Source organism: Ictidomys tridecemlineatus, chromosome 5, assembly GCF_052094955.1.
Source record: "Ictidomys tridecemlineatus isolate mIctTri1 chromosome 5, mIctTri1.hap1, whole genome shotgun sequence".
NCBI classification, from domain to species: Eukaryota; Metazoa; Chordata; class Mammalia; order Rodentia; family Sciuridae; genus Ictidomys; species Ictidomys tridecemlineatus.
Genome location: NC_135481.1, coordinates 124,212,926 through 124,240,602, shown reverse-complemented (window position 1 = coordinate 124,240,602; position 27,677 = coordinate 124,212,926). Strand labels below are relative to the sequence as shown.

The window sequence follows — 27,677 nt, the reverse complement described above, 5'->3', positions numbered from 1 at the left end:
GTGGACAGTGCCAGGTCTCATAGGATCAGGGGACACAGGCTGCTGCTGCTGCTGCTGCTGCAGAGATGTTGGCTTTGCTTGGCAATGGCAAGAATATTTCTGGCAGCTTTTAGCCAAGTTTACTGTGATAATAAGGAACAGAAAGGTTTTTTAAAAAACTTGTAGTTTGGCAAATACAATGGGGGCTAAGGAAGTTGTGGTAGTTAAAGAGATTGTAGCCATGAAAGAGATGCTAATTCTTTACCCATAGACAATAGAAAAGATGGCTTGAGGGCACCTCAAGATCACACCACCTGAGGCTCAAGGGAGTTAGAGGTAAAGGTTCCTTTGAGAAGAGGCCAGTGAGGCTCCCTGCTTGCACAGGTAGTGGGAGGGAGCCTGGGAGGTTATTTCCCATGCTCAGCCACCTAGCACTCAGGGAAATCTGCCTCATGGTCCCTGGAGACTTAGCTACTGCTCAAGATAGTAGCAGACCTTGGCATCAACCATGTGGTTCTGGTTCTGCAGGATGGCAGGATGCTGGAGGGGGTCATTGTGGCTTCCACTGAGGTGTCAAAGGAAGGCCTAGGAGGCCAGGCATAGTGCCCAGGGTCAGAGTCCCTGTGGGCAGCCTCTTAGAGGGTGATGTGTGGAGATGTGAGCAGGAAGCTAAAGCTGCAGTGGAGACCTCCAAGATTGAGAAATTCCAGGGCTGGGGAAAGCTGCAGGAGGTGAACAGAGACAGGCAGGAGAGAGGCCCCTTGGGCTGCAACCAGCAAAGCCATGGGGCCGAGCTACCCAAGCCCTTTGGACACATCATCAACATGCCTTGTGCCCAGATGCTGGACGTGGAGCTCCAGGACTGGTGGCCCCGATGGATTTCAGTCTTGCCTTGGTCACAGACCTTCTTTCTGTGCCCCTGTTTCTCCTTATGAAATGGAAATGTCGACTCTGTGCCTTTATATAAATTTGTTCCACATAACTGGCTTTTGATATCTTCAGGAGCTTTCACTGAAGTCTACCTTGAGTCTCAGAGGAGAGATTGGACTTGGACTTTGGGACAGTGTTTAACTGTTGAGACAGTGGGGTTCTTGGAAATGGAGTGCATTAGGAAACGGACTCTGGGGGCCAGGTCTGGATATGTTGTCCCCCAGCCTCACCTATGAGACGTTGCAGAACACTGAAGTGAAATGATCAGGTTAGGGGACTGTAACCTAGTCGGTGCACTGACCCACTGACATGGGTTACCTGGTGGTGACTGCAGGCAGTACAGTGGGGCTGGAGGAATAGGTCACTGGGTGTGCCTTTGGGTCACACTTTGTCCCTGTGGAGCAGGAGCTCTTTCTGCTTCCTCTTGGCCACTCCCTCTGCCATGAGGTTCTGCATCACCTCAAGCCCAGAGCTGTGGTGTCGGTGGTCTATGGACTAAGACCTCTGAAACCATGAGCAAATAAACTTTCCTGCTTTAAAATTGTCCTTGCCAGGTTGGTTTGTTTTGTTTTCTTTTTTAATCACAGAAACAAAAAGGCTGACTACAATACTCTGCAGAGGTAAAATGTAGAGTTACGTTGTTTTTCTTTTTTAAAATAATTTATTTTTTGATAATATATATGTATACATTTTTGGCAATGGCCACATTGAACCAATTAATAGATGCATACTTATTCTTTGTGATAAGAACACTTAAATTCTACATTCTTAGAGAGTTTCAAGAACATGTTATATGATGGGTCTGTGGCACATGCCTGTAATCCCGGCAGTTTAGGGGGGTAAGGACAGAGAATCACAAGTTCAAGGCCAGCCTCAGCAATTTAGTGAGGCTCTAAGCAACTTAGGGAGAGTCGGTCTCAAAATAAAACATTAAAAGGTCTGCGGATGTGGTTTACTGGTAGAGCACCTCTGAGTTCCATCCCTGGTCGAAAAAATAAATACGTAAAATTACATTGTCATCCCCTGTAGCCACTATGCTGTAAGACCGCCTTGAGCCCTGGCCCCTAATGGAGTGTGTCTCTGGGGCCCTCCCTCACCCTCTGCCCACTCCCACCTGGGCCACCACCCTTCCCTTCTTCAGGCTCCACTAGAAGGTGGGGCTGCGTGCTGTGCCTGGCCTCAATCCTTTGGCCTGATGCTCTTGGGGTTCATCACGGGCTGCGAGGACAGAATCTAACTCTGGGAGGCCCAGCATCCTCCACCGACACTCAGCCATGTTTTCCCCTCCTTTCTTCAGTCCAGGTTGGGGCCAAGGACAGGGCAGTGACTCCCCTTCAGCACGGGCTTTGGTTTCCCTGGATGAACTCCTCTCACCAGCCACACTGGACACCCTTAATGTAGGAAACCAGAACACAGGGCACCCAGCACAGGTGTGACCTGCCGGTGTGGCACAGGCCTCAGGATGAGCCAGCAAGGCACAGAGGCCTTGCCCGTGGGCTCTGAGGTGCAGAGTCACTGGGCCTGCAGAGATGTGCCTGGGGACACATGTCCAGGACACAGTCCTTACTCCACTGTGACCCCAGAGCGAGAATGGAACCCCCGAACTGCTCTCCTGCCCAACCAAGGAAGGTCCCACAAAGAGCCAGCCAGAGGAGTGAGCTTCAGGCAACAGGATTCGCGTGAACTGTGTCAGCCTCACAGACAGCAGGAAAAGCAGCCACCAACAGCCTGTTCCCAGGAAAGCACCGCCCCAGAGCTTCGCAAGTGACTTCAGGCCCAGGGCAAGTGATGCAGTGACAGGAGCCATGAGGAAAACCAGACCCCAAGTGCTAGGCCCAAGAAGGACAGGACAGAGAGGCACATGGACCTGGCTAAGGCCATGGAAAGAAGCAAAATTTAAAAGGAGATTTCAGGTCCACAGTGGAATGAGCCTGAGGGAAAGAGACTTGGAGGGGGAGGTGACTGAGGGGACACGCAGAGCCCATTAGACACTGCAGACTGAAGAGAGGTGGCACACAGAGTCAGGTGGAGAGCGGCCATCGCTCAGGCCCATCCCTGGACAAGAGAGCAGTACGAACACCAGGCAAGTCGTCCCCTAACCCTGGCCATTTCCCCCCAACACACAGAATGTCCAACTCTATTTCAAGGCAGAGTTTTCAGTGACATTTTAACTATTATTCCTCTTCAGTGGCTTTTAACAGTTAATTTTGGAAATCATTCGTCTGAGCACATGCAAGGACACCAGATCACCTCTACAAAGGACATGGGCTGACCTGGGCCTCTCACCAGCCACACTGGACACCAGAACAACAGGTGGCCTCTGCAGGATGCTGAGGGGGGACAAGAGCGTGTATCTAGGCCACCAAGCCTCCTCCAAGAGTAAGAGGCAGGGGCCATGCCCATGACCTGAGTCACCCAGGTCCATGTTCAAGGCCTGCCTCGGTGACTTAGAGAGACCCTGTGTCAAAGTAAAATAAAAAGGTCTGGAGTAGAGCTCAGGGGTAGAGCACCCCTGGGTCTAATCCCCAATACCAAGAAGAAGGAGGAGGAGGAGGAGGAATAAGAAGAAGAACAAGAGGAGGAAGAAGAGGTGAAAAGGAAGAGGAGGAAGAAAAAGAAGAGGTGGAGGAGGAGGAGGAGGAGGAGGAGAAGGAGGAAGAGAAAGAGGAGCAGGAACAGGAGAAGGAAGAATAGGAGAAAGAAGAGGTGGAAGAGGAGGAAGAGGAGTAGGAGGATAAGTAAAATAGTAGGAGGAGGAAGAGCAGAAGAAGGAAGAGGTGGAGAAAGAAGAGGAGGAGAAGGAGGAGGAGGAGGAAGAAGAGGTGGTGGAGGAGGAGGTGGAAGAGGAGGAGGAGAAGTAGAGTAGTAGTAGGAGGAGGAGCAAGAGAAGAAAGAGGTGGAGAAAGAAGAGGAGGAGAAGGAAGAAGAAGAAGAAGAGGTGGTGCAGAAGGAGGAATAGGAGGGGGAACAGGAGGAGGAGGAGAAGGAGCAGGAGAAGGAGGAAGGCAAGAGGGCAGGAGGGGAGGAGGAGAAAGTGGCTTAGAGAAGCCAGGCCAGGAGCCAAGATAGTGTTGGGACTGGGGCAGAGAGGACTGCAGCTCAAGTGGCCTCAGCTGGAAGGACACCGTCTCCCCACAGCGTGCATATTCCACACAAGCAGCTGGTGGCCTCAGCCCATAGCACCACAAGCCAGAGGACATCAGTGTGGCTGCCGGAGCTCATGGACACTGCACACCCTCTCCAAGGAGATGGGTTGCTGATGAAGCCACAGATGCTGGAGGAGCAGCCAGCTGTCCCAGCCCATGCACCCCGAGGACTGGAGCAGTGTGCAGAGCGCAGCCCAGAGGACGTTCTAGAAGCTCTAGTTTAAAGGTGACCAAAGCAGACAAAAAGAAAAGAACCCTTGACAATGGATTGCGGACTCCTTGGGGATGTTCAAATACAGAGCACAGAGTGTGAAATGCAGTCAAGCCTTTGGAGAGAAGGGGGTCCAGGGTCGGCTCCAGCCCAGGCGGCCACTGCCTGGCTCCAGCTAGTCCTGCCCATCAGTTCCTCCCAGGAGAAAGGGCTCAGGATCCCCCTGCAGTGAAGAGAAGCCAGCCCCTGCTCACAGATCAGACAGCGAGTGGTCCTCACTGGCCGAGACACCCCAACTCGGTGCATCCCGGGAGTCCTAGGGCAGATGGGGCAGTGGGAGGAGTTGAGGAAACCTCCAGGGGATCTGAGCATCCTCCTGACGCCATCTCAAAGTCCACTGCAGGGTCAGGTCATTCTTGCACCTTCTCCCCTTCCCTGTCCTGTAGGGAGGGGTCCAAGGAAGGCAGAAGGAGCAGCCGCCAGCCAGTCTCCAAGCTGCGTGCTCCGGTACCCTGCCCTCGCCAGCCTAGTCTCCCAGGCTGGCTCAGGGCAGGCACTTCTGCTGGACTCTGGCAGGAGGGAGCGGAGGCCTGTCCTTGGGAACTAGGGTAGAAATGCACTGAGGCTCAGCTTGGTTCAGAGACACCGCTGCCACGTACATCGCCTCTCCCAGGAAGGGCACTCCAGGCCTGTCCACTCCAGGCCTGCCGAAGCACACCATGCCGGGTCCTCCTGAGGCCAGCAGGGTGCCCGGGCACTTGGTGGAGCAGAGGGAGTCTCAGCTCGGCCCCATCCCAAGGCCTCCTCTGCAGAACACCTGGTGCCTCCAACACAGGGCAGGTGACAGCCACAACAGGGATCACAGGGGCCTCCCCAGAGCCAGAGCACTCCCTGCTCTCCACTCCCCTGTGCCCTCCCGAGGAAGGTATGATGGGTCCCTTCTGCAGGAGCCAGGCACAAGGGAGTCAGAGGCATCCAGTCCAGGAGGAGAGCGGGAGTCGGCCACGGTGGCTGGGGTGGCCAGGCTCCTGTGGTGGCCAGGAGCAGCACTGCGCCTGGCCCAGTACCCGGCCCTCCTGGGGCATCCGCTCTCCCTCCGGGTGCTGTGGGCTGAGCGCCCAGTGTGGCCCACTGTCCCCATGGCTTAGGGCAAAGTTCAGGGCAAAGGAGTTTGCCTGGAGGCCAAGAACTGCAGATAACCCAGGTCACTGCATCCGTCACACAGGTGTGCCTCCAGAGGCCAACGGTGGGGGTTACAGGCACCCCAGCTCCCAGAGCAGCTCCCACTGCACCCAGGGAAGAGGCAGGGAGGGCCCCCAGGGCTTCCTCTGAAAGGCTCCACAGTCTGCACAGGCCAGTCCCCGTCACACTGTGGCCAAGAGGAGCTGCAGGACCTACAGACGGCCTGGGCACATGGTGCCTGCAGTCAGGATGCTCCTCTGCAGGGTGCAGAGCAGAGGGGCAGGGGCCTGGGGGTGGGCAGGGCTGGAGGCCACCGCAGCTGACAGCAGCCCTGGACCTAGACAGCAAGACATGGTGCTTCCTCAGGTCCCGCAGCGGCTCCTCTCCTCCAGCAAATTCCTCAGCAGAGACTAGAGGAGAGCCTCAGAGGGCTAGAGACAGGAGGGCCCCAGAGGAGGTGAGTCTCAGAGGGCAGGTTCAGAGGTCACCTGAGCAGGACAGCCAGAGAGAGGAGGAAGACCCACTTCTGTCACGATGCCACTGAGGAGGCCAGACACAGGAAAGAAGAGCCATGAAGCCACATTCCTCCTGTCCTCACCTCCTGTGCCCCTGGACCTAGGCCTCAGTCACCTGTGCCCTCACCTGCTGTGACCCTGGACCTAAGCCTCGGTCACTTGTGTCCTCACCTCCTGTGCCCCTGGTCCTAGGCCTCAGTCACCTGTGCCCTCACCTGCTGTGACCCTGGACCTAAGCCTCGGTCACTTGTGTCCTCACCTCCTGTGCCCATGTGCCTAGGCCTCAGTCACCTGTGCCCTCACCTGCTGTGACCCTGGACCTAAGCCTCAGTCACCTTTGTCCTCACCTCCTGTACCCCTGGACCTAGGCCTCAGTCACCTGTGTCCTCACCTCCTGCGTCCCTGGACCTAGGCCTCAGTCACCTGTGTCCTCACCTCCTGTGACCCTGGACCTAGGCCTCAGTCACCTGTGTCCTCACCTCCTGTGCCCCTGGACCTAAGCCTCAGTCACCTGTGTCCTCACCTCCTGTGCCCCTGGATCTAAGCCTCAGTCACCTGTGTCCTCACCTCCTGTGCCCCTGTTCCTAGTCCTCAGTCACCTCCTGTCTTCATCCTCCTGTGCCCCTGTTCCTAGTCCTCAGTCACCTCCTGTCTTCATCCTCCTGTGTCCCTGTTCCTAGTCCTCAGTCACCTCCTGTCTTCATCCTCCTGTCCCTGTTCCTAGCCTTCAATCACCTCCTGTCTTCATCCTCCTGTGTCCTGTTCCTAGTCCTCAGTCACCTCCTGTCTTCATCCTCCTGTGTCCTGTTCCTAGTCCTCAGTCACCTCCTGTCTTCATCCTCCTGTGTCCTGTTCCTAGTCCTCAGTCACCTCCTGTCTTCATCCTCCTGTCCCTGTTCCTAGCCTTCAATCACCTCCTGTCTTCATCCTCCTGTGTCCTGTTCCTAGCCTTCAATCACCTCCTGTCTTCATCCTCCTGTGTCCTGTTCCTAGTCCTCAGTCACCTCCTGTCTTCATCCTCCTGTGTCCTGTTCCTAGTCCTCAGTCCCATCCTGTCCTCATCCTCCTGTGTCCTGTTCCTAGTCCTCAGTCACCTCCTGTCTTCCTCCTCCTGTGCCCCTGGTCCTAGACATCAGTCACCTCCTGTCTTCATCCTCCAGTGTCCCTGGTCCTAGTCCTCAGTCACCTCCTGTCTTCATCCTCCTGTGTCCCCTGTTCCTAGTCCTCAGTCACCTGTGTCCTCACCTCCTGTGCCCTTGGACCTAGGCCTCAGTCACCTGTGTCCTCACCTCCTTTGCCCCTGGATCTAAGCCTCAGTCACCTGTGTCCTCACCTCCTGTGCCCCTGTTCCTAGTCCTCAGTCTCCTCCTGTCTTCATCCTCCTGTGCCCTTGTTTCTAGTCCTCAGTCACCTCCATTCTTCATCCTCCTGTGCCCCTGTTTCTAGTCCTCAGTCACCTCCATTCTTCATCCTCCTGTGCCCCTGTTCCTAGTCCTCAGTCACCTCCTATCTTTATCCTCCTGTGCCCCTGTTCCTAGCCTTCAATCACCTCCTGTCTTCATCCTCCTGTGTCCTGTTCCTAGTCCTCAGTCACCTCCTGTCTTCATCCTCCTGTGTCCCTGTTCCTAGTCCTCAGTCCCATCCTGTCCTCATCCTCCTGTGCCCCTGTTCCTAGTCCTCAGTCACCTCCTATCTTTATCCTCCTGTGCCCCTGTTCCTAGCCTTCAATCACCTCCTGTCTTCATCCTCTTGTGTCCTGTTCCTAGTCCTCAGTCACCTCCTGTGTTCATTCCCCTGTGCCCCTGTTCCTAGTCCTCAGTCACCTCCTGTCTTCCTCCTCCTGTGCCCCTGGTCCAAGGCCTCAGTCACCTCCTATTGCCCTTTGTTAGAGCTCCCACCACCCAGACCCTGCTGGAGCTGAGATCTACTCCAGGAAGCACGTTCCATCCCTAGAGGATCCAGAACTAACTACTTAGGTGGCAGAGGGAGATGTCCTTCCTGTTGCTGGGGGTAATGCAGAGGCCAGCTGTGGCTCAAGGCAGACCGTGTCCCCTGTTCTGTGCTACCTAGGTAGGGACAGGAGCCCCAGGCTGTGAGTAGGTGTAGTAGTCTCTGCCGGGCACCCTGAGACCTGGCAGAGGCTTCCCCCATCCTGGTGAAGGGACTTTGGCCAAGGACCCCACACAGGAGGGGTGGCACTGGCTTGCTCCTGCACCTGGGGGACACCACAGAGCATCCTGGGGAGGCCAGAGCTGGGGCTGGGGTGGGGCCAGCAGAGCCCAGACACACGACCCCATGGGACTGGACAAGGGCAGGTGGGCTGAACAAGGAGGGTGCCCAGGACCCTACACTGCCCCAAAGCACAAGCGGCTGAGGACACAGGTATGAGTACCTCAAAGATTGATCAAAGAGGGGAGTCTTGGAGCTTTGGGGTCTCCCAGAAAGGAAGCCCACTGAGGAGTGGAGCAGGAAGACCCCCCAGGGCAGGGGCCCACTGGAAAGGGACTGATTTGTGGAGTCCCTGCCGAGGGGCGCCCACAAGAAGGGGCCATGAGCCTCACCTAGAGTGGCCCCTCTTCCCCACAGCCCTGGGCTGGTCCCCAGCAGCTGACATTTGCATGAGGACATCGTGGGCACATCTGCTGGCATGTTGAACCAGCTGCACTGCACCCTGTGTTGTAAGTAACTCACTCGCAGGTCAGCATCAGAAAGAAAGAAGGAGCAGAGGAAGCCAAGCAGCAGAAGAAAAAACGTCCTTTATTGTATACAGCATCTTTTTAGTATAGTGAACAAAGAAGGCAGCCTTCCAACAGCAATAGATCAGGTCTTTCAGCTGGTTAAACATGGATACAGAAGTCCTCCTTTCTAATCAAAGGGGACCCGCTTCTCATGGCTAATCTGCTCTTGGCCCGGAGCATGCTGAGCTCTGCTCTTTGTTAAGAACAGATAAGAATTTTCTCAGCGCCCTCCTAGCCCACTTTGCAGACCATCCCATTTGTAAGCATGTCCTCCCAAGGACAGCAGACACCTCGTTTTCAAGCTGTCCCCTGTTACCTATCTAAACATTGAAGGAACCTCTCGTTTGTGAGGAAGCCCCACCAAAGACAACACACATCTCGGGTGCAAGTCTGCTTGGTGTCACCTTATCTAGACCTTGACAGAACATCCCGTGTGCAGGCAGACTCCATCAAGACAGTAAGCATTAGGTTTCCAAGCTAGCAGTCACATCTGACTCTCTACACCCTGGGCCCTGAGCACCTGGACACCTGGGACCCAGGATGGGCAGCAAGGGCAGCCCTTGGGGCCCAAGGAGGCTCTGCTGGGGACGCTGGAGTTCAGCAGGTACAGAATTCAGCCTGAAGTCCAAGGCCATATGCCCCACTACTGGCTGAGGCCCAGGGAGTGCAGGGAGGTGACAGAGCCTTCCCAGGGCCAGCCTTGTCACTTCTGTGAGGTGGTCATCACCAATGGCACCTGGCTTTCCCCAACCCTCTATTTTCCTACCTTAAGGTCCTCCAAGGGAGCACAGAAGGTTCCAGAAACATCCAACTCCGCTATGGCTCCAGGAGGTGAGAAGCTGGGAAGGCATGGAGAACTGAGGACAAGGGGCTCTTGGCCAGAGGCTGGGTCCAGCAGGATTCCTCCAGGAAGGGCTCTGCTGTCCCCTCCCAACACAGAACACAGTAGCACAGCCGTCAGGCTCCCTGGACCCAGGGGCCCAGTCCCAAGTATGACGCTGGCCCCACCATAGGGCCATCAGGATGGGCATGGCCTGGGGCAGTCAGGGAAACTATGGGGACAGGTGCAGGGTCCCTGGGTCACAGCCCAGAAGAAAAACCCCCTCCACAGTGCTCAGCACAGAAACCTGAGAGACACAGCAAGTAGTCGAAGCTGCCCAGAAGAGAAGCTGCCCGCGAGACCAGCAGAATCAGTGGTCCCTCGAGTGGCTCTGCTGGCCTCTTGGAGGTCGAGAGGCGACCTGAGAAGAGGAGCTGAGAAGGCTGCCTTCCAAAGACCCCACAGTGGGCCACCAGGAAGCCTGGAGGGCCACCTGCCACCAGGGGCAGCACTGGACACTGGTGCCATTCCAGGCCAGGCAGCTGGTCACGACGTGAGGAAGGAGCTGGAGTGACCACTGAGACACGTGACTAGGTCCCAGATGTCCCTTAAATGACTTCAGAGTCTTCTTCAAATGACCTTCTTTAAAAGTGGACAATAGCCAATATTGCCCAGGCAGAAGCAAAGGAGCCAACTGGACAAAACACTAGGACCGTCACTTTCGCTTTCTTCTTGTGTCTTTTGGTCCTGCCCTGCATCCTAGACATACTAGCTTGTTGAGGTGGCAATTGCCCATAATAATGAGTCCTCCCCTTTTAGCAATTCAGGTAGTGTCAATGTCTATAACTTCACTGTCCCCTGCCAGGGAACTGCTCTCCAGGGAATGAAACTCTGATTGGACACAGTCTGGGGGTCCCAGACAACCAGGCATCTGATCTTGCAAGACCATCATTGAATTAAGCGTTGCTCTCTGCTGTCCCTCGTGTCTCCTAGTCCACTCTTTGGGCTTGGACAGGTGAGCATGTTCCTCACCCAGCCACCATCATAGAAATAAAGACACACTCATTGGTTGGGGTCCCAGCACACTGGAGTCTTGGAGGTTGGTCCTACAAGGGACCTGCTTCTCAGCCAAGAGCACTGACATCTCACCAGCCCCCGGAGGGAAATGGAGGCTCTGCCAGGATCCAGGATGGACCAAAGGACACCCAAAGTGGGATAGGCTTCACTTCATACTCCAAATTGTGAAACTGCACAACGCTTATTCTGTAAGATTCTGAATATTTCAAACACCATTGAAGGTTAAAGCAAATAATAAATATAGAAAAAATAATCCAACCATAAAAGACTAATATCATTAGATTGCAATGAATTTCAGCTAATGAAAGAAAGAACCAACCCACTGACCTGCTCCTGCCCCCCCCCTCTGCCCCTCCCCTGCTCTGCCCCTCCCTGCTCCTGCCCCTCTCCTGCTCCTTTACCCCTTCAGCACCTGACCCTCCTCTGCACATGAGCCTCCTCTGCACCTGGGCCTCCCCTGGACCTGGGCCTCCTCTCCACCCGCCCCTCCCCTGCACGTGGGCCTCCTTGTACTTGGAATGTTAGCTGCAAGATAACCGGGGAACTCAAACCCCCACCCTGTCTGGTCCTTTATCACCTGTTTGCATCAAGTCTGAACACTCAATCCCACTCGAGGCCATATACTTGAGCCCCAGGCGTCTAGGAAACCCACATCTGACCGGGCCCCATCTTCCTGAAGGTAGAAGATGAAACCCTTAGAAACTACCATATGATCCGATCACTGTAAGCCAACAAGGCAGCTTGCAGACCCAGAGACCCCATTAGATTTGGGCTATAAAAATTCCCTCTCTCTCTCTCTCTCTCTCTCTCTCTCTCTCTCTCTCTCTCTCTCTCTCTCTCTCTCTCCTCTTTCTCACTGCTGCAATAAAGATCTCTTGGTCGCTCCAAGTGTTGTGGTCACTTTCCTTTCATGGCCCTCCCTGCACCTGGCCCTTCCCTGCACCTACACCTCACCTGTGCCTGCTCCAGATTCCACTGGGACTGGATTTGTACCAAGAGCACAGTGCATCCAGGATGGGGAAGGTCCTCTGGGAGTAAGAACCAGCGAGACCTCTGGTCACAAGGGTGGTCAATTCCAGATAGACTTTAGAGAAAGCCCAAGTCCAGGGGCATGAACATAGCCACTGAGTGCCACTCCACTCAGGCAGCACCCCAGAGCTATGTCCTGGGAGACCTAGCCTGTGGTGCCTTCACATGCACCTCCAGACACCAGGAGCATGTCTCAGATGCAGAGTCCTGGGTCGGCCACCACAGAGGTGGCCCCCGACCTCGCCCACCTCAGGCTTTCCTGGGTAGAGGCACCTGCTCCCTGAAGGAGTGAACAAGGCCCAGAGTGACCCACCCAGATGTGGGGGGCGATTTATCCACCAGGAAGGCAGCACAAAGGGTGGTGCCTTCAGGGGGAGACCCTGGCCTGCAGTGGAGCCCAGGACACCACTAAGCAGGTCTTTGGCCACCTGCAAGGACAGGTCTTCCCAGTGCTCCCAGTAGGACACCATGGGGCACTGGCTGCCCAGGCCACTCTGAGATCCCAGGTCCCCTTCTGCTGCTGGCTGGCAGTGGAACAGCAGCTGAGGCTGTAAACTGTGACATTACCTGATCTCAGTGTCCACCAAAAACCCTCATGGGAGGCCAGAGCCCAGCGCTCCCTGCTGGCATAATGCCCAGGGTTCTGCACGGGCCACACCCCGTGGGGGCAGTGGTCATGCAGTGGTGCAGCCTGGGAACCCCGAGCGACAGCTGTCTCCAAAGCAAGCCCCTCCGCCAGCTCCCCCAGACCCAGAAGGCCTCACTACCAGGCTCCTGCCCCCAAGCCCACCAAGGTGGTGCGGGAGCTCCACTGCACCCACCCAGACTGTCACGGAGAGCTCAGTCCTTGTCCCGGATGCCAATTCATGCCGATTTAATAACGAGGAAATGGTTTTCAGGAAAAGGAAAGGGAGGAGCAAAGGAGAAGTGCAGAGGACTCAGTCCCAGAGGCTGAGGTTCTGCCCCTCAGGGAAGCCCAGGGCTTTAAGGAGCCATTCAAGGCTACAGGCCAGCTGTGCCCTGCCAGGTCCCAGCTGTGCCCTGAGGTGAGTGGCAATTCACTTCTTAGATCCTCAGCAGACACCTCCTTCCTGAGGTGGGGTGTCCAAGGACAATCACCTAGGGGGACAAAAGACAACACAGTCCCCCATCTCCTTAGGGAGGGAAGAGGGGAGAAGAGAGAAAAAAAACTGCCCTTTTAATCCTCAAAGCAACAAAACCTGTATTCAAAAGGGGAAGTGGACCACTGTCCCAGAGTGCTGGTGCCCGGGCGGCTGCCCAGCAGGCTCCCCGCTTGAGATTGGTGAACACAGGGGGCGACAGCTGGGCACTCCAAAATGCTCTCTGGAAGCCCAGGAACCCCTCTCTGCAGCAGCCTCCAGGAAGGGCGTGGCCCCGTGCACTGGCTCTGCCCAGCCCCTGGTCATGGCCTGCCTGTCGGCAACCGCAGATACCCCACCCTCACCCTACGCCCACACTGTGCACCCCACCCCACACCCACACACCATCCACCACACTCGACTCACCAGGGGAACCCAACGGAGCTGCCAGCTCCTCACTCCAAGACACGGATGCTTCCAGAGATCCTGTCTTCCTCCCTCAGGACCCCCCAGTGCAGTCCTTGGGGACCTGGAGGGACACACTCTGCATCAAGACAGCCCTGTGGGGCATCCCCACACCTTCACACCTGCCAATGGCTGCAGGTACAGGGAGACCTGCCTCCTGCCCACCCCCAGCAGGATGTCACCGCAGGCCTTTCCAGGAAGTGGTGTGACCCCCGCGAACTGGGCAGTGACTGGGCACTGCTGTCTGTGGACTTGCTGGAAGCCTGACCCAGGAATTGGGAGGAGCCTCTGACGGCAGGGCTTTTTGTGAAGGGCTCTCCTACTGTGTTACTACGACTATGATTGGTATTACTATACTACCACAGTGGTAGACCCAGCAGCAAAAACCCCAAGAACCAAGGGCGTCCTGAGATCACAGCCCTGTGGGCAGCAGGGGCCAGAACTGGAGAGTCCACAGGCAGATAGCAGCATCTCTGCCCACCAGCTGGAGCCCGTGCACAGCAGGAGCCCACCAGCTGGAGGCTTTGGGGTTTGAGGTGACTGCACAGCCACACAGAGCACCTTGCCCTTGGCCTCCAGCAGCTTCTCCACAGAGCCCAGCAGCCCCAGCAGAAGCGGAGCCAGCTCTCCACCCCAGGACCCAGAGGCGTCCAGCCTCATCCTGGCCTGAACCAGTGGGCTGCACCCCCAAACCTCCCAACAGGAAGGACCTCCAGAAACCTTTGCCTCTGAGAGAGCAGGTAACTCTCCCACTCAATCACCCGGGAACAGGTGCAGAAGCACAGGAGGGACCCCCAAAGTGTAAGCATAAACAGCCACCAGGTCCAGCACCCTGTGGAAGCACAGATAACCAGGATGGAAACAGAGCCCACAGGTCAGCTCTCACTCCCCAGAGTTTATCCCTCAGGCCCTGAGGGCTCCCTCTCTGGGCAGGAAATGGCCCCTGGTGACAGAAGGGCTCAAATTTCACAGGGTACAAGGAGGGCACTTAGTCATTGGAGACTGAGGACCTGGGATTGGAAACTAGTCCTGAAACTAGTTGTGCAGGTTAAAATTCAACTCAGGAAGCAATTGTAAAAAGTTGGAAACTCCTGGTTACCAGGAGGAGGTAGGGGCTCAGATCCCACCCACTGCTCTTCTTCTTCCTCTGGGATTCCTTGTTTCCTGTAGTGTCACATTTACTTATTTCCCTCCTCCAGGAGAAGGCAGGATGGGGAAGGGTAATGTCTTACTTTCCCTCCCTCCTCCGCCCAGGCCCTTTCCTTCTCCCAGGGCTGTCTGGGGGATGTTCCCACCTTTCACAAAGTAGGGTGCCTCCTGGGAGCCCTAGCTCCACTGGCAGCCTCAGAGGGGGTCATGGACCACCTGGGGCCCGGCGGGGCTTGTGCTGGCCTTTCCTGGGAGCCTCTGGAAGCCACAGGACAGCCCTGGAGCTGGCCTACTCCCTGCTGCATGGGGGCTTCCCGGTAGGCACCCAGAGGGCTCAGGGAGGGCCGGGGCACCCCACCCGCACTGACCAGACGAAGGTGGTGCCTCTGGCCTGTCTCAGACCGCTCAGGGCTGCAGGGCCTCATTCCAGGGGAGGACTGTGCCCAGGTCTGGGTTCTTGGGCTGCCCTGGCCTCTGCAGTGCCGGTTTTGTCCACCCCAGTGGCCACTGCTGCCCAGAACCTCCCCCAAGCCCCACCCCAGGCCCAGACCTAGTTACTGTCAGGGGGTCTCAGGCTGTGGTTGGATACAATGTCTTATATCCAAGTACAATGTACTCACCACAGTGGTGCCACCCATAGCAGTAACCAGAGCCACTAGACAGGCCCCTGTCCCTGGCCTGGGGCCCTCCTCAGGTGTGGGCGCTCAAGGCTGCTGATCCGACCTCACCCTCGCAGTTCACTCCTCTATGTGCAGGGCTGTGTGTCACAGCTGGGCCACCAGGAAAGACGCCTGCCCTGCCAATGCCGCCCGGCAAGGCCACCCAGCTCCTCCTGGGTCTCCAAGGCTGAGGCAAGCCACGTCACGGTCTCCACTGTCCCTGCTCTCAGGGCAGGAGTCCTAAGCTCAGCAGGCTACAGACTGCTCCCCAGGTTGTCTCAGGACCCCCAGCACCTGAGACCCTCGACGCTGATGTCCAGCGTGTCCCAGTGGCCCTGGCCCAGCTCTGAGTGTGCAGAGACAAGGACACAGGTTGGTGTCCCCCAAAATCCACTCCAGGGTCCTGAGCACCTCACAGTCTGCTCACACCCCACCCCAATCTGTGGTAGCTGCTACTCCATAGACACAGTGACAGTCCTGCTGAGCCTCGCAGGCTGGCCTCCTCAGCCCTGGTGTCCCCTGGAACAGCCCACTGCTTGGACCCCTCCCCCACACTCCCTGGAGCCCCCTCCAGCCCTCCCTCCGGGGCCAGGCTCAGTTGTTGTCAGGGGACACCAGACGGTGTAGCTGGCTATAGCTACCGCAGTGATGCTGCCCAGAGCAGAACCTGGGGCAGCTGGATGCCCCTCCACAGCCCCAAGCCTGGCACTGCCCCTCTGGGTCTTGGGACCACTCAAGGCCACTGACCTGACCTTGGCCAGGGAAGGATAGGCCCCTCTCTTGGGAGGTCCAGATCCTAGAGCAGAGGCAACTGTGCATCCACATGTCCATGCGTAGCTGGAGGGGCAGAGCAGGGGCGAGGAAGGGAGAAACCCAGAGCCCCTGCATGGGGAGAGGCCCAGGGCAGAGCCAGGACGGGGTCCTTCAGGGGACTGGCAGTGCGCCTGCCGTCAGCATGGCCAGGTGGTGCCTGCAGCCCCCGGGGGGTCTGAGACAGGCCACAGCAGGGCCAGGCCTGAGTGGAGAGGGGACAAGGCCCAAGGCTCTGGAGAGCAGCAGCAGCTCAGAGGCCAGCACGCTGCTCCAGGGCTCACGGGCCCCACGGGCACTGGCCCTCCCCAGGCTCCACCCTCACCCCCCCATAGCAGGGAAACTAGGGTCAGGGCAGAGGCCGGAACCCAGGTGACCAGGTGGCCAGGCACCCCGGCTACATCATGCTTTGGGGACCAACCTGCAGGTGAACCCCTTCCTGCTATGGTCTGGGCCTTAGGGGGACTCGGGGTCACTTCTGGGGGATGTCCTCCCAGCCCCACCTACAGCTCACCATCCAGAGCACATCCTCCCGAGGGGCCCAGGGAAGATGGGGCAGACTACCGCAGGCCCTGGGGACAGACCATATTGTTGGGGCCTCTGTCACTGTGTCTATGGAGTAGCAGCTACCACAGTGATGTGACCCATGTCCAAAAGCCATTGCCACTCCCAAGGGCTGGGCTGGTCACCTCCACCGGTTCTCCCAATAGACTTAGGAGGCTACTGACTCCTCAGCAGCTGCTGTTGGAGCTGGAGAGCCAGAGCAGGCTCCAGAACTCGGTGGCTGAACACACCCAGCCCCTGGTGGCCCCCAGTGTCCAAGGCAGAAAAGGGTGTGAAGGCCCCGATTTCCCAGCCATCTGCCCGCCCCCCTGAGGCCCTATCTGGGGGCAGAGGGGCTCCACCCCACCCTGCAGGAGGACATGGGGACAGGAGCCACTCCTCACAGAGCTCCTGGGGAACCCTCAGAGTGTGAACAGGGAGGACAGTCACCTGGGGGGTCCTCCCAGCACTCTCTCCAGGGACAGCATCTCTCCCTTCCCTCTCTTCTCTCCTCATGTCCCCTTCCACAGAACAGTGGGGACACCATCCAGGAGGGTGGCATGTGGGCACAGGGCACCTAGGTGATCTGCTACGAGGCTGTGTCACGGTGCACTGTGAAGTGCTGACTGCGTTTGGCCACGTCGGCTCCCAGGTGCAAGTTGCAGAGCAGACACCTGCCGATGTGCTGTCCTCGCTGAGATGACCCCCAGGACAAGGTACCGGCCACCTCCCGGCCACCCTGGGTCTGCTTGGCCCCAGGTGGCCCACGCCTGTCGCCCACATCCCCCCTCCCAATGAGCCAGTCTACCCAGCCCTACTCACGTGAGACCCTTCCTTACTGCTCACCAAGAAAGGCCTGACGTCCTGAACAGATTCTGAGCAGCCCTGAATCACAGTGGATATAGCTGGAACTACCACAGTGAGAAGAGCTCTGCCCAGAACTGCCCACGGCAGCTGGACAGCACAACCCACACCCACCAAAAGGGTCTGGGGCCTCCAACTATTCCCAGTTGAGTCCAGGTGCTCAACTGAGGTCACCCACCCCGGCTCCCACCCTTGCTCTGGGGCCTACAGGCTCACCCCATGCCCAGTGCAGGGGGCTGGAGGGAGGTTCTGCAAGGGATTCTCTCACAGTGGGACACCGCCCAGTTACCCAGCCAGGTCAAAAAGCTCCATGACAAGCCCAGCCCTCACCTAAAAGTGACCAGTCGGGCAGTAGTGCCCTCAGACTACATGGACCCGACACCCCATAGCACCTGGGCCAGAGCTCTAGAGGGCAATTTGGCTGGACACTGGAGCCCCAGAGCCTGGGCTGGAACCTTGGTTCTGACCTGGCCAGCCCAAGCTGAGACCTGGGAGGAGGACAGGCTGGCAGGCAGCTGACCTGCACTAACAGGACAGGGCCGAATGCCCCAGGGGATCCACCTGCGCTAAGACCAGAAACTTCTAGAGCTCAGGAGAGAAGAACCCAGTGGTCCAGGGAGACCTCCTCACAGCCAGACAGGACCAAGAGGGACACTGAGCCCACCTACAGGGACCCCACAGGCCTGGGGTTTCTGCTGGTGTTTATGTCCCTGAGGTGGAATAGCTGGCCCCACAGGGTCCCAGCAAGCCAGAAGCACCCAGGACAGCTCCACGGGCAAGAGGAGGCATTTGGGTCAGAGTGCAGGCCAGTGGACACCTTCCCAAGGACTCCATGACCACTCTGCACTCAAGGAGAACAAGGACAGCCTTTGCCGGAACTCGGAACTCAGGCCAGGAGACATCCCCCTACTCACGCTGCAGCCAGGAGAGACCCCTCCCTGGGCTGGGCCCTCCTGGCAGGTGGAAGGGAATTTGTGCAGGCCTGAGACACTGTGCATATTATAGTAGCTGGGGCTCACAGTGCCACATGTCACACATAAAACCTGCCCGGAAGCCACCCAGAGCCCAGCTGACACCCCAGCCCTACTCAAGTGAGACCTTACTTACTGCTCACCAAGAAAGGCCTGACGTCCTGAACAGATTCTGAGCAGCCCTGAGTCACAGTGGATAGAGCTGGGACTACCCCAGTGAGAAGAGCTCTGCCCAGAACTGCCCACGGCAGCTGGACAGCACAACCCACACCCGCCCTAAAGGGTCTGGGGCCTCCACCTGCAGGACTCAGGGGCCACTCACCTGCCTCCCTTCCTGAGAGAAGGAGCCAGTGCTGCTTGCAGGTGGGGGCAGTGGGCCCAGAGCAGCCTGACCCCACCCTCCAGTTTCAGAGACCCAATGCCCTGCCCTCCTGGAGTCTGGAGCTCAGCCAGACTAGGCCACAAGAGATGCCACCCTCCCCCTGGGCATCTCAGCTCACAGGAAGCAGATAAGTTCCGGGCCAGCTCAGGGAGAGCTCCCTTCCTGCCACCCCTTCCTGCCAGGCCCTCCTTCCCTCCTGTTCTCCTCAGGACAGCACATGGGCACATGCAGCTCTGTGCCACCCTGGGGCTGCCCTGCACAGGGTCTCCTGAGAGTCCTTCTGTGTGGCTCTGAAACTGGTCCTAAAGTCAGGAGCAGCCCCTTGTCCCCACGTTGAGATCAAACACCCAGGAAACTCCAAGGCAAGAGAGAAAAGCAAATTTCACTGAAGAAACAGAAAAGAGAAAGGAGAGGGACCCCTGCAGAGAGGGGCACCCAGAGCTGTCCCCAGGAGGGGGGTGTCTTGCCCTTTTCTGGATTTCAGGTTTCCCTTCCTCTCCTGCCCCCTCCTCTCACCCCACTGCCTAAAGGTGGGAATGACCACATGCAGGAAAGGAGCCCGAGGGGTGCGCATTAACACCTCTCTGCTGGGAGGAGATGGTCCTGGAGGCCCGGGAGCCTGGCCACAGCCTGGAAGACGGGCAGGTGCCCTGGAGGGTTGGCGTCTCCTGAACGGCCGCCCGAGGGACCCACTCACTCGTGGCTACACTGACTCTCTGTCCTCTGCCCTGTCTCTGGTTTTCCTCACTCTCCCTCTCACTCCAGGTAGGCCCCAGAGCCCCCTGCGTGTCCCTCAGTGGCCAGGGGCTGGGGAGAGCTGGAGGGCCACATGTCCACTTCCATCACACCAGCCGCCAAGTAACACGGGAACGGCAGCCAGGAGTCCAGACAAATGTTCCAGAAACTTCTCTCCACACCCAGAAGAAAAGAACCCAGAACAGTCCATTAAAAATATATTTCACTACTTAAAAATGAGAAAATAACCCTTTAAGCTGCTACGATCTAGGGGCTGGGGTCAGTGTCTCTGTCCAGCAGAGAAGTGAGGCCCAGGACACAGAGGCCACAAGCGACAGATGCAGAGTCAGACTTCTGCAGAGAGAAGGCCCAGCAAGGACTCTGGGTGCACATGGGCCCTGTTCTCCTTATGGTCTCTGGAGTCTCCTCCTTTCCTTATCTCCTCTCTGTCCACGTGCTCCTCGCCATTATTGATGGCTGTCCCCTCTGTCCAGGTGTCTGTTTTAGTTTTTTTGTTAGGTCCCCCACTTAGGGGCACGAGTAGGGAGGTGTCTGTCTGATTGGGTCCCAAGCGTGCCCACGCGCACTTTGTCCAGCAGGAAGCTGACCCCACCAGAAGACCCTCTCCGTGCACCTTTGTCCTGACCCTGCCCGCCCCCTCCCTCGCCATCTTGCCCTGGCTGCCTAGGCCTCTACATGTCCCTCATCCCTGCTCTCACGGATACCCCGACCACTGTTGGGATTTGGCTCAGTGACCACTCTATCTACGTCAGGCTGACAAGGGGCGCTGTTGGAGTCACCAGATGTCCTTCTGCAGAAGGACTAGGGCAAGAGGGAAGCAGCAGGTTGGTCCAGAGGCCAGCACTGATGACGTTCATCCGTGGGTCTGTGAGGGGTCCCTGGTAGGGGTGGAGGAAGACCACGGGCTCCATTGGTAACACCACCTGGAGTTTTATTGTCTCTACACAAGAGGAAACAACAGGAATAAGCAAACTGATAATGTCAGGACCAAAGAGAAGATCAAGGAACAGGCCACCCGAGGCCAAGGACAGGAAGAAACCGTGAGGTAGGTGTCACAGCTGGGGATGGGCTGTGGGACTGAGGGTCCTCTGCACCTTTTCCTGAGAACATTTTCTACGTGAGGATACGAGTATGGTCTCTTCCCAACGGTGGGGCTGAGGGGGAGACTTGAAAACCTCCCGTCGGGTGCTGGGGAAGTAACAGGGTGCCCTCAGGAGAACCCCATCCTCTACGACTCAGTGGGTCCTTGAGGGGCAGCCGGTCGGGCAGTGAGAACTGGGCGCTCAGGGGCAGGAGAGAGGTTCCCACAGGAGCGAGGCGGCTGTGGGACGTGGTAAACAGCTGCCTTGGCTGCTACGTCTCCTGTCCAGGAGCATGAGGCAGGAGTGGCCAGGGGAGGAGGTGGCCTCAGGAGGCGCAGAGCTCCTGGGTGTGCCAACAGGAGTGTGCGGTGGTGAGCCAGCCCCTCCCCAGGCAGCCGTCTGAGCATAGGTACGAGGGGGGCATTGTAGCTCCTGTGCTCCTCGACCCTCTTGTCTTTAGAAGGCTCCAGGGCCAGGGGTCGGGGGACAACCGATTCTGGCTCCTGCCCTCTGGCACTACAGAAAGTGGCCCTGATTCCACCTCAAAGTCTGTCCCTGCTGTGTACCCAGATCCCCGAGTCCCGTCGGTCCCTGATGAACTCCCAGGGGTGGATAGGGTCGACTGGACTATCTACAGGATGATCAGGTCCCTCTGGCCTGGCAAGTGTCCACTATAAGTCCTCACGGGAGTGGAGGGCCTTCCTCTACCTCAGGTAAGAACATGGCGGCACCGAGGTCATGACAAGCCTTTCAGGTCATTCCAGGTCCTTCCAGCAGGGCCTGCTGCTGGAGCGTGCGGCTGTCCATAGCCAGAGCTGCCCTTGGAGCTCAGGATGCTCGATGCCCTGGGAGGGCAGTACAGGAGGGGCCTCCCCAGGGTGAGGGTATGTGCCTCGGGCACCAAGAGCCCTCTGCAGCACGGCTCCGGGACACAAGGCCTCCCTGGCCACCTCGTCCAACTCCTTACTTGGGTATCTCGCTGGCTGGGAGGGCCCCCAGTGATTGAGTGACATTGCCACACAGAAAAGTCAGCTGTGCGGCCAGCCCAGAGCAGGGCTCCTGTGTGCAGAAGGAATTTTACCTGGGGTTGTCCATGAGCAAGGTTACCAGAGCTCCTCCGGTTGGACCAAAGTCACAGGAGCCACCAAGGTAGTCAGTCTCGGACCTGTCACTGGGAACTGGTAGGGGTGGCCTCGATCCCTCAGGCCCCCAGGACTCTAGCCCACCAGTGGTTCCCGACACAGAGGACAGGTCAGGGAGGCAGTCCACACGTGGTCAACACCTCTGGGGACAATCCTTTAGAAGAGGCTTCCTCTCCCTCAAGAGACACAGGAGTGGAGGAGGACCCCAGGCCCCCGCTCACAGGCTGCCGTCTGTCCTCCCTGTCCTTTGTCCTCCTTGTTCTCCTCTGCAGGCCTCTATTATGAAAGACCGCAGCAGCTGGGTCAAAGGTCCAAGGTCGCGTCTGGCTCCACAGCCCGTGTCCACAGCTCCCTCCCCACGTCTGGAGAGGACTGGGTAAGAGTCTACCTGTAGGAACGACTTCCGTCTCTGGGACCCACAGCTACTGTGTGGAAAGGGCCTCCCACAGGAAGGTCACCACGGCTCACTCCCCTGGAACCACGGTGGCCAGCGGGGCATGAAGGGAGCTAGTGTGAGCTCTCCTTAGTCCTCCTAACTCCCAGTGTGCATAGTGACATACGTCCTGGTCCTCGGTCCTCCTAACTCGCAGTGTACACAGTGACGTCCGTCCTGGTCCTCAGTCCTCCTGACACCAAGTGTGCACAGTGACGTCCGTCCTGGTCCTCGGTCCTCCTGACTCACAGTGTACACAGTGACGTCCGTCCTGGTCCTTGGTCCTCCTGACACCCAGTGTACACAGTGACATCTGTCCTGGTCCTCGGTCCTCCTGACGCCCAGTGTACACAGTGACGTCCGTCCTGGTCCTCGGTCCTCCTGACGCCCAGTGTACACAGTGACGTCCGTCCTGGTCCTCGATCCTCCTGACACCCAGTGTATACATTGACGTCCGTCCTGGTCCTCAGTCCTCCTGACACCCAGTGTATACATTGACGTCCGTCCTGGTCCTCAGTCCTCCTGACACCTAGTGTATACAGTGACGTCCGTCCTGGTCCTCAGTCCTCCTGACACCCAGTGTACACAGTGACATCCGTCCTGGTCCTCGGTCCTCCTGACACCCAGTGTATACAGTGACGTCCCTCCCAGTCCTAGACCCTCTTGAGAACCAATGTATACAGTGATGTGTGGCCCACTGCTCGCTCCATCAGTGTCACAGTGTGGTTCAGGGCGGGGGCTCCAGGCTCCCGGGGAGGCCCCACTCTGCCAGCCAGGGTTGCTCTCCTCCTGCTGCGGCACAGCCCTCTCTAAGACCTTGTGCTTTTCAAGGAAGGTCCAGTGTACTGAGGTCAAGGGGACCCGTCCTGCACAGTCCTAGAGACTGACGTCCACTGGAAGGGGGAAGGTGGCTGTGGCTCAGTGCCCTAGGACTTTCTTTATGTCCTCCGATTCAGCTAGAGGAAGGGGACATGTACCACCTCAGGTCCACACCCCTGCCCCACCATCGCCCTGAGAGGACACAGCCCTGAGCAGTGGACGTCCCAGCACCTCTGGGATCACAGGTGGAGGGTCCCTGGAGGAGGAGGCCTGGGCTCCCGTCCTTTTAAGTTGGGACGTGAAGGGGAAGCCGTCTTAGGACCCATGACCTCTCCTTCCGATGGGCCCAGGGGACCTCCTGAGCAGCTGGTAAGGTCCCTGTCCTCTGTCCAGGTTTTCCTGTTCTGGGCTCAGGGCAGCCGACCAGGGTCTGAGGGTCAGGCGTGCAGTCCTCTAGCTCAGGACGACGTCTCAGGTAAAGGAACAAGTGGACTAAGGAGCTTCCTCCATTTACCCTCCTGCTACAGAAGAGGTGTCCTTGCTGCATAGTACTGTGATTAGGGTCCCCAGGGGCCACTGTCCTCCGTCTCTAACGGTCCTGGGGCCAGGCCTCAGTGCACCAGATCAAGGTCTTCTCGTTCACTGGCGTCCAAACTCCCAGTTCTAGAGCAGAAGGGAGAGGGGTAAGTCGCAGGATTTGGGAAGAAAGGGATCCCCTCTGGAAACAAAAAGAAAGAGGTGCTGACGGGGGCCGCCCACCCCCACCTCACTCTTGTTACCGCTGTTGACCGGTGATGAGTTCTTGCTCCCGATGTTGAAGAATAACACCAAAGAAGCACGCCAAGGCAAGGCCAGAGTAGAAATTAGAAATTTATTAAAGGACAGAAGAAAAGACTTCTCCCAGAGGAAGAAGGGGACCCAAAAGGTGGAATCCAGTTAGCGGGCAATGTGTTCCCCTTTTATAGGTCTGGTGATGGAATGTAGGTGGGAAGGGTTGGGACACAGGTGAGCCAAAGAAGTAATCTGGGCATTTCAGAGTCAAGTTTGCTGTTCATTAACATTTCTTTGGGATGGGCTATCTCCAAATCTGTTGGGGGCTGTTCATTAACACTTCTTCCAGGTGGACTTTGGCCTAGGGCCTTTTCAGAACTTAATTAACATTCCATGAGTTGTCCTGTTTTCCCTGAGTCATTCCCAGCATGGCCTCCATTTTAGATTTTACTGGATATTAGACCCGATTTACCTAACTACACTGACTACCTAACTTTAAATCTGGCTTCACTCTGACAAATCCAGAGGGTGGACTGGCTTGCCCAGAATCCCTCCACAGATGACCGTGTCCAGGTAGGGACCAGCCAAGCCTACCCGTGGCCTGTCCTCCATGTCCCCGATATTTCTTTTTGCATCTCGGATCTCTCTGTGCTTCCACTCCTAGAAACCTGTATTCCCACCTTATTCCTGTCAAAAGGGATTCAGAATTCCCAGGAGCACAGGAGTCTGAGGGGGGCCTCTGCCTGTAAAGGGTTTCTGCTGGAGTCTGAGATAAGAGCAGCCAGCCCACATTCAGGGGTCTGCTTCCTGTGCAAGGCCCTTCCCAGCAGCTGCTCTGAATCAGCCACTGAGAGTCTTGTTTGTTTTCCTTCCTCTGGAGGGTCCTTAAACCCACAAGGAAGGGAGACAGGGTTTCCACAATGTCTCCAAAGGACACGGAGTTCCGCTGTCATGGGGCCTTTGATCAGGGATCACGATGCTGAAAAAGGACAGGTTTGGGCATAAGGTAAAGATGAGTGAAGAGCACTGTGATCTTAACTGAAACCTGTGTCCCACAGGAGGGGGAACCTCGCTGACCCTGTCGTGGACGGTGTGGCCGAGACAAGAGAAGGAGGAGCCAGTCAGTGTGGGATCAGTGCTCCCATGGCTGCGGCTGCCCAGCCTCAGAGGGCCACAGAAGGGCCAGCGGACCATGGTCACTCCCCAGGCCCATCAGCTGACGTGACTCCAACTGACCCAGTCGATGGTTCCAATCCCAGACGAGCCCCCGATTCTGTTACCCTCTAGGGGGCCGGGGGCAGTGTCTCTGTCCAGCTGAGAAGTGAGGCCCAGGACACAGAGGCCACAAGTGACAGATGCAGGTCAGACTTCTGCAGAGAGAAGGCCCAGTGGGGAATCCGGGGGGAGGTGGGGCCCGTTCTTTATGGTCCTTGGAGTCTCCTCCTTTCCTTTTCTCCTCCCTGTCCACGTGCTCCTCACCATTATTGATGGGTGTCCCCTCTGTCCACATATTTTAGGTCTCTTGAGGGTCCCCACTTAGGGGCATGTGTAGGGAGGGGTCTGTCTGTCGGATCCCAGGTGTGCCCATGAGCACTTTGTCCAGCAGGAAGTGGACCTCCCTGTGCGTCTTTGCCTGGCCCTGCCCAGATCTCCTCCCCCACCTGCCTCCTCACAAACCTCCCCTGACTGCCCAGGACTCTGCATCTCCCTCAAACCAGGAACATCCAATCCCTTCAACGGGGAAACCCACTTAGCCTCAGATTTCTCCAAAAAATGAATAAATAAATAAGGTGATCCATGTCTATAAAATCCTACTGAAAACAAAACATGATCCAAGAACTTTATGCTCAGCAAAACTGCATGTAAAATCCATTTTCCACATGCACAAACTGGGGGGAACTCTTCCCCAGAACAAACTCTTTGTGAATATACAGATTTACAGGTGAATAATGTACGTGTAGGATTGACTTGTTTATTTTTGTTTATCCGACATGATAGAATATTGACAATGGAATTATTTATTTGAATGACTTCACTCACCCACCACATAGTTCCCGCGGGGCACGATAGCGCCTCCTGGAGCCCAGGAGCAGGAGCTCTGCAGCGCCGTTCGCCTTCCCCTCTGGTCCTGGGGCTGGCTCCTGAACTGGGGATGGCCAGTGCTGAGAGTCCCCATGTGACAGTGAGATGTGGCTGTGGCCTTGGCAGGGTCAGATCTCAGGGTCAGGACTTCCACCCACCTGCCCCCAGGCCCAGGGAGGGGAGAGGGGCTGAAGGCTGAGGGGCCATCCATGGCCAGCGCACTGGATCCTGCCTGCACGCTAGAGCCTCCAGAGAGACCCAAGGGGGAACCCTGTCACTGAATCAGGAGGTGTCAGGAGGGTGGCGTGCCCGAGGCAGGGGGACTGCACCCTTCCTGTGCCTTCCTGCACCCTCTTCTGAAAGCCGGTGATGACTTCACAGTAACCCTCCCAACAGCGAGAGTCCCCAGCTCTGGGAGCCACACCAGGGCCTCATCCCAAGAGGGTCATGGGAAGCCTGACTCATAGCCACACGTCACAGCCAAGGTCATGGGCCACCTACTAGGGCCCAGCCCTCAATCTACGAGTCCCCAGGTGGACAGTGCCAGGTCTCATAGGATCAGGGGACACCGGCTGCTGCTGCTACAGAGCTGATGGCTTTCCTTGGTGTGCAGGGAGCCACCACACGCCTGGGGGCAGAAGCACACTGTGCAAGTACAGGAGACCCGTGCTTGTTTCTTCCCTGTGCCTTTAGAAGGTGGGCACACAGGCATCAGGGTGAGGTGGTGGAGCTGTGAGTGTACGTGACAGCATACATATGGCACAGAGAGCTGGGGCCAGCAGGCTGCAGCATGTGGCAGGCAGGACCCAGGGGCATGCCAGGCAAGCTGCATCCAGCTGAAGAGCTGTGTTAGAACCTCTAGAGTGACCACCAAAAGTAGCAAGGGGCAGAGCTGAACTGCAGCAGCCTTGCTTCCCCAGCCCCAGTGCTGCTGCGTTTACAAAGCACAACCTAGTGGCTCAGGCAGAACCCGGAGCCACAGAGGCTGCACTATGGCAGCACCATCATGCCAGCCTAACAGGACCTGGTTCCCCGTCCAGGGTTGTGCTGCAGGAGGTCAAAGTGGCTGTCCAGCAGCTCCCTGCAGTGTCCCTGAAGCCACACTTGCAAGGGAATGAGGGTGGGGGATAGGGTGGCCAAGGGCCCTACAGACCTGTCTAGAATGAGGTCCAGCACCTGCCTTAGGGGTCTCCATATCCAGACGAAGCCACTGAGCCCCGAGCCCCAAGGATGAGCAGCCCACAGAGATCATCACCCAGGACTCAGGAGGGAAAGGTGACAAAGATTAAGCCATAGAAACCTGTGTAGAGTCTCTTCTGGTATCGACTTACATCACATTCTCCTCCTTCCAGGCTTTATAAGTTAAATAATTTGTCCCCTGAAAACTCTTGTGTGAAAAAACACAAGAAAGTTTAGAAGAAAAATGATAGCGTTATGAGAGCCTTAACCAAGTCAGTGAGTTAATCCACTTGAATATATTAACTAGATGATACCGATAAGCAGGAAGGGTGTAGCTAGAGAAGGTGGGTCATTGAGCATGACTTTGGGGTTTATATTTTGTCCCTGGTGAGCTAAGTTTAGTCTTTCTCTGTTTCCAGATTGCCACATCCTAAGCTGCTTCCCCCCACCATACTCTTTATCACAAGGTTCTGCCTATCTTCGACCCAGAGGAATGAAGTCAGCCATCTAGGGACTGAGACTATTGAAATCATGAACCAAAATAAACTTTTTTCCTTCTCTAATTGTCCTTGTCAGGTCCTTAGCCACACTGATGAAAACAATGACTAAAACAGGAGTTGGTACCAGGAGTAGGGTCATTGCTGTGACTAACCTGATCTTGTGGTTCAGAAGTCTCTGGAGCTGCTTTGTGGAGGGAGAAATTTTGGAAACATTAGTGATACAAGCTGGAAAAACTTCAGAATGTTGTCAGCAGAGTTTAATGGGGTATTCTGGTGGGAGCCCAGAAGACCAGATAGCAATAGGACTGCAGACAGTAAAGACAAGGCTCAAGAGGTTTCAGAG

General features: G+C 56.9%; 2 long non-coding RNA genes and 1 gene segment (V, D, J or C); 2 read left to right on the top strand and 1 right to left on the bottom strand.

Moving 5' to 3' along the window:
- Window positions 1-27,677, top strand: part of LOC101957805 (immunoglobulin gamma-1 heavy chain-like) — a 203,225-nt gene that overhangs the window by 115,758 nt on the left and 59,790 nt on the right.
- LOC144377980 (uncharacterized) lies at window positions 8,700-23,828 on the bottom strand. Of its 2 annotated transcripts, none has more exons than XR_013439365.1 (7): window positions 23,568-23,828; window positions 23,317-23,465; window positions 18,511-20,266; window positions 13,154-13,256; window positions 12,449-12,746; window positions 11,553-11,626; window positions 8,700-10,794 (listed from the first exon to the last, which is right to left on the bottom strand). It is a non-coding gene; the product is annotated as an uncharacterized LOC144377980 (long non-coding RNA). The 2 variants fall into 2 exon arrangements; XR_013439364.1 differs by having other exon boundaries at window positions 23,582-23,827.
- On the top strand, window positions 23,802-27,397 carry LOC144377982 (uncharacterized). 2 transcript variants are annotated; one of them, XR_013439368.1, is made up of 3 exons: window positions 23,831-24,146; window positions 24,632-24,934; window positions 27,254-27,397. It is a non-coding gene; the product is annotated as an uncharacterized LOC144377982 (long non-coding RNA). The 2 variants fall into 2 exon arrangements; XR_013439367.1 differs by lacking the exon at window positions 27,254-27,397 and having other exon boundaries at window positions 23,802-24,146; window positions 24,632-25,382.